This window comes from Mirounga leonina, unplaced genomic scaffold (genome assembly GCF_011800145.1).
Source record: "Mirounga leonina isolate KUSES-001 unplaced genomic scaffold, KU_Mleo_1.0 Mir_153, whole genome shotgun sequence".
Classification (NCBI taxonomy): Eukaryota; Metazoa; Chordata; class Mammalia; order Carnivora; family Phocidae; genus Mirounga; species Mirounga leonina.
The window spans coordinates 43,284,762-43,293,955 of NW_023270387.1; the positions used below are offsets into that span (position 1 = coordinate 43,284,762).

At 36.5% G+C, this 9,194-nt stretch overlaps 1 pseudogene; it reads left to right on the forward strand.

The window, feature by feature from the left end:
* The first annotated feature begins 526 nt into the window (after window positions 1-526).
* LOC118013135 lies at window positions 527-1,335 on the forward strand (annotated as a pseudogene).
* The last annotated feature ends 7,859 nt before the right edge of the window (window positions 1,336-9,194 follow it).

Below are 9,194 nucleotides of genomic sequence, written 5' to 3' on the forward strand. Positions count from 1 at the left end.
TAACACCCTCCAGTTCCAGCCACTTCATTGCAAATAGCAAGATCTCATTCCTTTTGATGGCTGCATAATATTCCATTGTATATCTATACCACATCTTCTTTACCCATTCATCTGTTGATGGACATCTTGGCTCTTTCCACAGTTTGGCTATTGTGGACATTGCTGCTATAAACATCAGGGTGCACATACCCCTTCAGATCCCTACATTTGTATCTTTGAGGTAAATACCCAGTAGTGCAATTGTTGGATCGTATGGTAGCTCTATTTTCAACTTTTTGAGGAACCTCCATACTGTTTTCCAGAGTTGAACCAGGATTTTAATTCAGATCTGTCTGACTTTAATCTCTTATTCCCTTTTACCAATTCCTAATGAGTAGGGTTCAATCTTATACTTTGCTATATTTTTCTAAGTATTTGGTACAGACTTGATTACATGACATCTATCTAAATAAATAACATTTTGGGGGGTGCCTGGGTGGCTCACTTTTTTGGGCATCTGACTTCAGGTCATGATCTCAGGGTCCTGGAATTGAGCCCCACCTCAGGCTCGCCACTCAGCACGGAGTCTACTTGTCCCTCTCCCTCTTCCCCTCCCCCGCTCTCCCTCTCTCTCAAATAAATAAATAAAATCTTAAAAAAAAATAAAGTAAAATAGCTCCAGTCACTGAGCCACAGCCAAGGACTCAGCAGCCTCCTCTTCAAGCCCCTTTGTTTCCCAACAATCCATCCCCCCACTTCCGGCCTTCTCCCATCTCTGCCTTCTGTAGGCCATTTCCATGCAGGAAAAGGAATCCTATCGTATGTCCATTATCCAGAATCTCCACTCTTTTGACCCCTTTGCTGATGCAAGTAAGGGTGATGATCTGCTTCCTCCTGGCACTGAGGATTATATCCATATAAGAATTCAACAGAGAAATGGCAGGAAGGTTGCTTGGTTAGGATAAAAAGAAAATAGTGAAGGCCATTAAGAAAAAATTCTCCTGCAATGATACTGTAATTGAGCATCCAGAATATGGAGAAGTAATTCAGCTACAGGGTGACCAGCACAAGAACATATGCCAGTTCCTCATATGCCAGTTCCACTGGACTGGCTAAGGACAACCAGCTGAAGGTTCATGGGTTTTAAGTGCTTTTGGCTCACTGAAGCTTAAGTGAGGATTTCCTTGCAATGAGTAGAATTTCCCTTCTGTCCTTTGTCACAAGTTTAAAAACCTCACAGCTTGTTTAATGTAACCATTTGGAGTCTGCTTTTAACTTGGACTAGTGTAACTCCTTCATGCAACAAACTGAAAAGAGCCATAAAAAAAATAAAAAATAAAAATAAAAACAAATAGTATTTTTAAAAGGTATCTGAATTATTAACTGACTTTCAAAATAATAAGCAGGCTTAAATCATTTAGAAGGAATGAGGGAAGAAAATAACAAATACAAAGGCACAAATAGGTATGAGGGAATAGTGTACAAGAAATGTTCCTTTTGAAGACTTCATTTGTACCTTAATTTATAGCATTCATCATAATCTGCTATACATTTATAATAAGTATGTCTTCTCAACTAGGTTGTCAGCATGCTCCATGTTTCATTTCTCTGTAGCCCAAGTAGCCAACACATCACTGCATGGGTTGCAATTATAAATGTATGCCAAAGCAGGGCAGTGAACACTATCCTCTCCTGAAGCTGGGTGGTATGGAAGGAGTATGAGCTTTGGAGTTCAGGAGATTCTCCATTATCTAGCTGTGTGCCTTAATTGCTCATCTGTGAAATGGAGCTAATAATACTTTGCTTGCTGAGAGGTTGAGAGAACTAAATGAAAAACTTAGCTAGGTTGCCCATCATAAACTTGAATGAAACAAATTTCAGGAGTCCATGCCATGCCCTCTTTTCTTGCTCCTCTAAGCAAAGGCTTAAGGAGTCTGGCTTTCCCTAAGCCAAATTGTCCTCTCTCAGCACCCCATGCAGGGACTGCAAGCCTATTCCCTATAATTATCTTTCATCTCCCAAGTGTCTACCGCATTTGACTCCAAGCATAGACCTATTCTAAAGTATTTATCCCCTACCCCTGCCCCATCATCTGTGCTCTGTTTGACTCTCATCTAATATGGACAGGGATGTTTCATGCCTTCAACTTAGCTACTACTCTCTTAAGTCAAACAAGCTGCTTTCTTTCCAGGTCCCCACTAGAGCAATTCATTCCCAACTCATACCTGGGGGTGCTTTTATTGTTCTCTTTAAATAAACTCATTCTGTTCTCCAAGCAGCCATTTCTTTTTCTTCTTCTTCTCCTCCTCCTCCTCCTCCTTCTTCTTCTTCTTTTCTTCATCTTCTCCTTCTTCTTCTTCTCCTTCTCCTTCTTAGTTAGTCACCATACAGTACATCATTAGTTTTTGATGTAGTGTTCCGTGATTCATTGTTTGCATATAACACACAGTGCTCCATGCAGTATGTGCCCTCCTTAATACCCATCACGAAGCAGCCATTTCTTTTGAACTCTATCAACCCCACAAAATGGGGCCAGAGGGTGCTGGCAAAACAGCACATTTCTTTTGCAGAAATTGAAATGACTTAATACATTGATAACTGATGGCTGCTCCAGGAGGCTCATTTATAATCAGAGCTACATAATCCTTTCTTCTTTGCAAAAAAAGGAAATTCAATATATTTATAGTTCTTGCTCTTTCATAATACTAAACATTTTATCTATATTACCTTCTCAAATGCTATGGTGAGTAAAAAATACATGTTACAAATGTAATATATGCATGTATGTATGTACACATATGTATATATATGTGTATATATATTATATATATTCACATATGAAAAAATAAAAATTTCATATATAAGTCATCCTGCATGGTTCACACAAAACAGTAGACATACTTGATGTTATTTTAACATTGTTTCCACAAATTTGAATATGAAGTGAATATGATTAATGCCAGGCAAGACAATAAGGTGCCACGGGCATTTCTTTAACCAACACAACAGAATTTATATGTTCCCATGATTGTGGTACATCTATCTTAAAGTGGTCCTTTTAAGAGGCAGCACATTTGATGCAGTATTTTCATCCTTCATCAGTAATACGTTGGATCTATTTTTAGGGAATCTATCACATTTAAGATAATACATTATTAAGGTAATTATCATCATTATCATTAAAATAGCTGGCATAGTAAATACATATTGGTTTTGGCTGTCTATCAAAACTCCTTTACTCTGGGAATAGCATGTCCTTTTTCTGCAAAACTCTTTCTTCTTCCCTCACACCCTACCCCTCCACCTCTGACTGGCCCTCTTGTTAGTAGTGAGGTTATCTTGTTATCAACACTGTGCCTCCCATCCACAGTTGACTGGTCCTGCAGAGGGCTCCTGACCTTATCTAGGCCAATCAAACCCCTTCCTAGCATATTTTTTAATAAGAACTGGTAAAAGGACCAAGTCACCTTTAGTAACTAAAACTCTAAGAATGATAAGATTTGATAGCTGCTACTGTGATATTTCCTGACTTATGAAAGAATTGGTCTTCAGTAAGAGAGAAACAGAGTGAAGCACTGAGGAAAGATGAAAAGTGCACTGGCACCTAAGAGCTAGCTACATCTCTGCCACTAATACCACTATCAAGATCACAGAAACAACAGGTTATATATGGAGCATCCATGGAGCAGTATACTAAATGTTTTATGCTCATTATCTCATGATGCAAGTTTATAAATCTTGTACCATGGTCTTTAACTTCAATAAGCTTATAGTCTGCCATGATGACTGAACATGCAAACAGATAATTTCAGTAATATCAACAGGGTCTGTTAGAGTTATGTAATACTGAGCAAAAGTGAGAAATATTGGGCCAACTTAGTGGAGACAATGATCAGGACCTTCTTGTAGAAAATGTCATCCAAATACAAAACCCAGTTCAGTTCACTCACCATTGCAAGAACAATCCAATCACATAATCTCATTGATTAATTAGCAAGTGGGTTAGGGAGCAACCATGTTGAGTGGTATTCATTCTTCCTCTATGCCCATGATAAATATGGCATAAAAATAATTGGAATCAAGGTCAGGGATTTTAAATCTATATATTTTCCTTGATACCAAAGCACCAGACTCTGAATCTCCTCCTTTTGTCTGCATTCTTGGGGATGTCTGTTAGATGTCTGGTGTCTTGGCAATGATGAAAAGTAAGGAGAGAATGGAATAAGGTGAAATTTAGATGTTCTAAGGCTACCCCAAGCCAAGAACCTCCCTTACTAATACTCCTAGCATTCCTATGTAATGATTTTTTTAAGGAAGTAAAAATTTAGGGTTTTTACCCCTTCATGTTAGATAAACAGTAAATTAACACAGTCTAGATGAGAGAGAGAGCAGGGTAGGGCTGGTTTCATAACCATGTGGTCTCTGCAGGTGACTTTGAAGGGCCTGTCTCCTGGTTTAATGTGCTGCTGTTGTTGTCTTGACATTATTACTAATTTTTTAACAAGAGGCTCCATGTTTTCATTTTGCACTGGACTAGTCCTAGAATGCATATACTAATACAATACCTGGCACACAATGACTGTTTAGTAAGTGAATAAATTCATGAGTGAATAAAACTTTTTCCTGAAAAATAAGTTGGAAGTTTCCAAGTAAGAAAAGAACATGGTCAGTACAAAAAAAAATTTTTTGTGCAAGAGCACAGAGGAGAAAAGGACTTGTATGATTCAGGAAGTGGCAAGAGGTTTGGTTCATGGCTGGATACCAGCCTGTTGGGGGGTCTGTTAGGGAGAGATAAAGTTGGAAAAAAATAGATGATGAAAATTTTGAAAGCTTTGGATACCATTCTAAAGAGTTTAGACATTATTCTATGGCTTACATAATTTGTGTAGGTTCATTAAATAGGTAAATGACAAGGATCAGACATGAATTTTAGAAAGTTTCTCTGGATGGTAACAGACTAATGGCTAGATAGGTTTCATGGATACTTAAGCAGTAGAGGGATGTGCAGGATTTAAAAATAATTTTCCCTCTACCTTTCTTAGTTCTTGACTGATAACCCCTATAATAGAAGACAGACTAATAATAGAAAAACAAACAGAAGTTTATTGATGTGCAGCTCATGTATACATGGAAGAGATCCAGGGAAAAACAAGTAATTCTCTGGGGTGGTTTAAAACTCTGGCCTAAATACAATCTTTAGCTAAAGACAAAAGAAGAAAGGTGTGTGTGGGGGGGAGGTCATTTGTGGGGAGTTTACCATGAAAAGCACACTAAACAATGATAAGCTTTATTATACAGGTTTAAGTTGGTACCTTTTCCATTGATAAGATTCTTTTGTGATTTAGTTATCTTTCTCTTCCTGATAAAAAGAGGATCCCTTACATAAAGAAATTTTCTTTACAAATACAAAAGTGACTTCTACTGTTTTCAGAGCTTTTCCTGTGTCTGCTGTGTCTCAAAATAATGAGCTCAAAGTAATCTTTATGCCAAAAAGGTTTATTTTGGGGTTACATATTCTGCTACTATTCACCTCTCAATCATGTTTTTCAGTTTTCACCACTGGTTTACCTGTATTTCCTTTCTGGGTAGTTGATTTTTTAAATGCTATATTAAAGAATATATACTTTTAAATTTTATTTTTTCAACTTTTTGTTGCTAAAATATAAAAATAAAATTAGTTTTTTAAAATTATTGACTTGTCTCTGTAATGAACTATACTTACATTGTTATACATGATGATTCAACTGTTTTTAAAGTTGAAATTAGCACATTATTATTTTGTATCTGTTCACAAACATTGTATTTAGTCTATATAGTAGTTTATTTAGAGAATTCTGTTATACAGTCAGTCCCCCCAAAAGTCTCAGCTATACACATTCCTGGATGTCTCCACTTAAAGGTTTAATAATCATCTTAAACTTAACATAACCAAACATGAGCACCATATTTTCACTCCCAAATCTGCTCTACCCACAGCCCTCCCCATTTCGATTGATAGCAGCTCCATCACTTCCAGTGGCTTCAGCTAAAACTCTTGGAGACATCCTTGACTCTTTACTGTGTTTACATTCCACAGCCAATCACAGATCCTGGTGATTCTGCCCACTAAAATATATTCAGACTCTAATTCAACTTTTAGAAACTGACCTAAAAACAAAGGTTAAAATATTTAATATCATTATTGAAGTAAATACAAGAACTCTCAGCTTTGATAGGAAAAGTAAAGCTTTGGGTGACAAAACTTGAGACAAAGGTAAAGGCAGTGTTATCCTAGTCTTTCCAAGATCAGATTTAGGACATGTTGTCTGTAATAGGTAAAAGAGTAAATAGGTATTTGTGTATTTTTTAAGTTATTTAGGTTGAACCCTGAAATTGTCATTTTTGTGGGTCAATATGATTGAATATGAGTGAATTCATATGGTTTAATGAAATATAATTTTCTATCAACCTAGAGAAAATGAAATAATTAAGTGTAGCATTCTTATATATGGAAGTAATCATCAGAATAAATAAAACAAATATTAATAAATGCATGTAGACAGCAAGATACTTTATAGTTAAAGCTTTCAGTTTTTTTGAAAATTAAAAAAATATCCATCTGTGGGCTTATTATATATAAGGATTTAGGAGACTCTTCTGTGTACAGATATTTAAGCAATCCCTTGGTGTAAATTTCATTCCTCACTCCTGTCCTGTATTGTATCTACCATCTCTGCACCCAGAAATACTCAGGGTTTCGGGTGGATAACTACAACCCTTCAGCTTGTCTCCACAACTTTACTTTGCTCTGTCCCCATTCAGCATTCAGTGCTCTCCTTTCTGCCTTCCTTCATTCTTAAATTTGTTGATATCCTTCATCTATTGATGCCTCCATTATCTTTACTATCACTTCAATTTAATTTCAAGTAATGAATTTTTATCCTGGTCTGCCATATCTTCCAGTACAAAAGGCAGGCAAAGTAAGAGCTCCCACATTTCTCCTTATGCAATTCTAGATGTGGATTGTATGCAGGAATGAGATGGAACCCATAACAAAGTGAAAGTGTCACTTTAAAATAAAATCTATTTAATCTTAGGCAATATACTTAACCTCTCCAGCCTGACTTCCTTATATACAAGTAGCCTAAGTTACATGATCTTTGAAACCTTTTCTAAAGATTCCATGATTTTATAGGTTTTTATGTTATGTAAAGTTATATAAGAATATATGAAAATGATTCTCTCTATAATTCCACTATACTGTGAGCTCTTAGAAGTCAGGTACTTTTTCTTCTTCACTTTTCTGTATCTAATACCTAGAGTAATGTCCTGTACATGCAAGGTCTTTAACAAATATTTGTTAAATGAATAAAAAATATAATATTCCATCACATAATTTATATAGGTTTTGTATAGTTATTATAGCCAATAAATACTCATTATGCCTTTAACACTATGAAGTTCTCTCTAATAGTTAGTAGGACTTTAGAGGAAAGGTGTGATATCTGCCCTTAAGTACGACATATTCTGGCAGCAGAAATATAGAGAAACAAATAACACACACACACACACATACACACACGAGTATAGAATGTTGTCATGTATGAAGTTAATATGATGTAGGAGAAAGAGTATGAGCTTTGGAGTCAGACAAACCTGGTTCGAATCTAGACCCTGCTGTTTAGCTACTCTGTCAGCTTGGAAGGCTTACTTGGCTTTTCTGTGTGTTTCTTTTACAAAATTAGAGATCATACTTTGTTTCAGAAATGTTATGAGGATTATATTACATAATATATGCAAACAACTTCACACATTGCAGGTGCTCAAAAATCCTATCATTATTAATATTATTACCAATGCACACACAGTTGGGAAAAAGTTTAGGTTGAGTAAGTTAGGAATAGCTTTTCAGAAGTTGATCTTGAGCTAATTCTTGAAAGATAAAAAGAAATAAATGAGGTAGGAAAAAGTAGATAATTAGCCCTGGGCAAAGGAAAGAGCACATGTGCTTTGGGAGGTCATGGGTGTTCATGACAAGTGGTTCTGTTTGGCTCCAGCAAAGTAAAAGCTACCTGCAGGAGGCATTCAAAGAGCAGATGGAGGAGAGAGCGAACTCAGGGACTCCTCTGCCTGTGCCTTCTTTCTTCTTTCTGTACTTACTGGGCAGAGGGCGGCACTTCAGTGATTTCCTGACCTAATAACCAAGAGTTCTTTCATTTGGAGAAAAACATAAGGTCATATTCTTTTTACACACATATTTTCAAACTTTGAAAACTATTGTTGGTAAGAGGAAAACAAATTAGTGAGTGCTGTGTTCTGTATGGTTTTCCCTTTAGAGCTACATGGGAGCTAATTAGGGAGAAATCTTTCCTTAAAGTAGTGTTATCTACTTTGAACACTGCAACCCTGTACTTGCAGACAGCACTAATTTTCAGTGGTATCTCCTTGGAAGTAGCCCATGCCTTTATTGTCTTTTTGTTCTATCAGTTGAGTGTGCCATACTTAATTCCACCTTTCAGGCAACTAATACATCGGATTAAGTATTTGAGAAGTTAGTTCTAATATATTACATTTAGGACAAAATAATCCTCTTTCCTCCTCCTTCCCTTATAGCAATGCTAGGCCTGATTCTTTACATGATGCCAGGTGTGAGGAAGGAGCAGGTAGGGAAGTCTCTTCTCTAAACACCTTGCTCTTGAAGGTTTACCAGAAGGCAGCTGATGAAGAAAGAAGGGTGTAAGTTAGTGTATCAATGATGCTTTTACATACATAATTGATTCATTCCTCCTAACTTCCCTTCAAGGTATCCATTCTAATACTCATTCAACAGAGAGAGAGAACTGAGGGTCAGAGAGACTAAACAGTATGTCCACACTCACAAAGATGGTGGTAGGACAGGTATTCAGACAGAGGTTTGTCTAACTCCAAAGCTGATGTTCTTTTCATTATCACAGTACTCTCTCCTTTCCCTGGCTGTTCACAACTTACTGCATTTCATCAATTATGAGACACTTTTTTTTTTTTTACATTATAAGCCTATTGGAAAAGCACATACATAGTGTGCTACGATTGCTGTTAGCAAAAGAGAGTTGTAACTATATGTCATTGCCTGTGTGTGTACAAACTTGGGTGTTGTTCTTAAAGCATGATTTGGTAATTGCAGTCTCTTGATGTTTTTACCACAAGTCACTTAAGGAACATTTAATGAAAGGATGAGTCTTAGTTGTTTTCTGAAA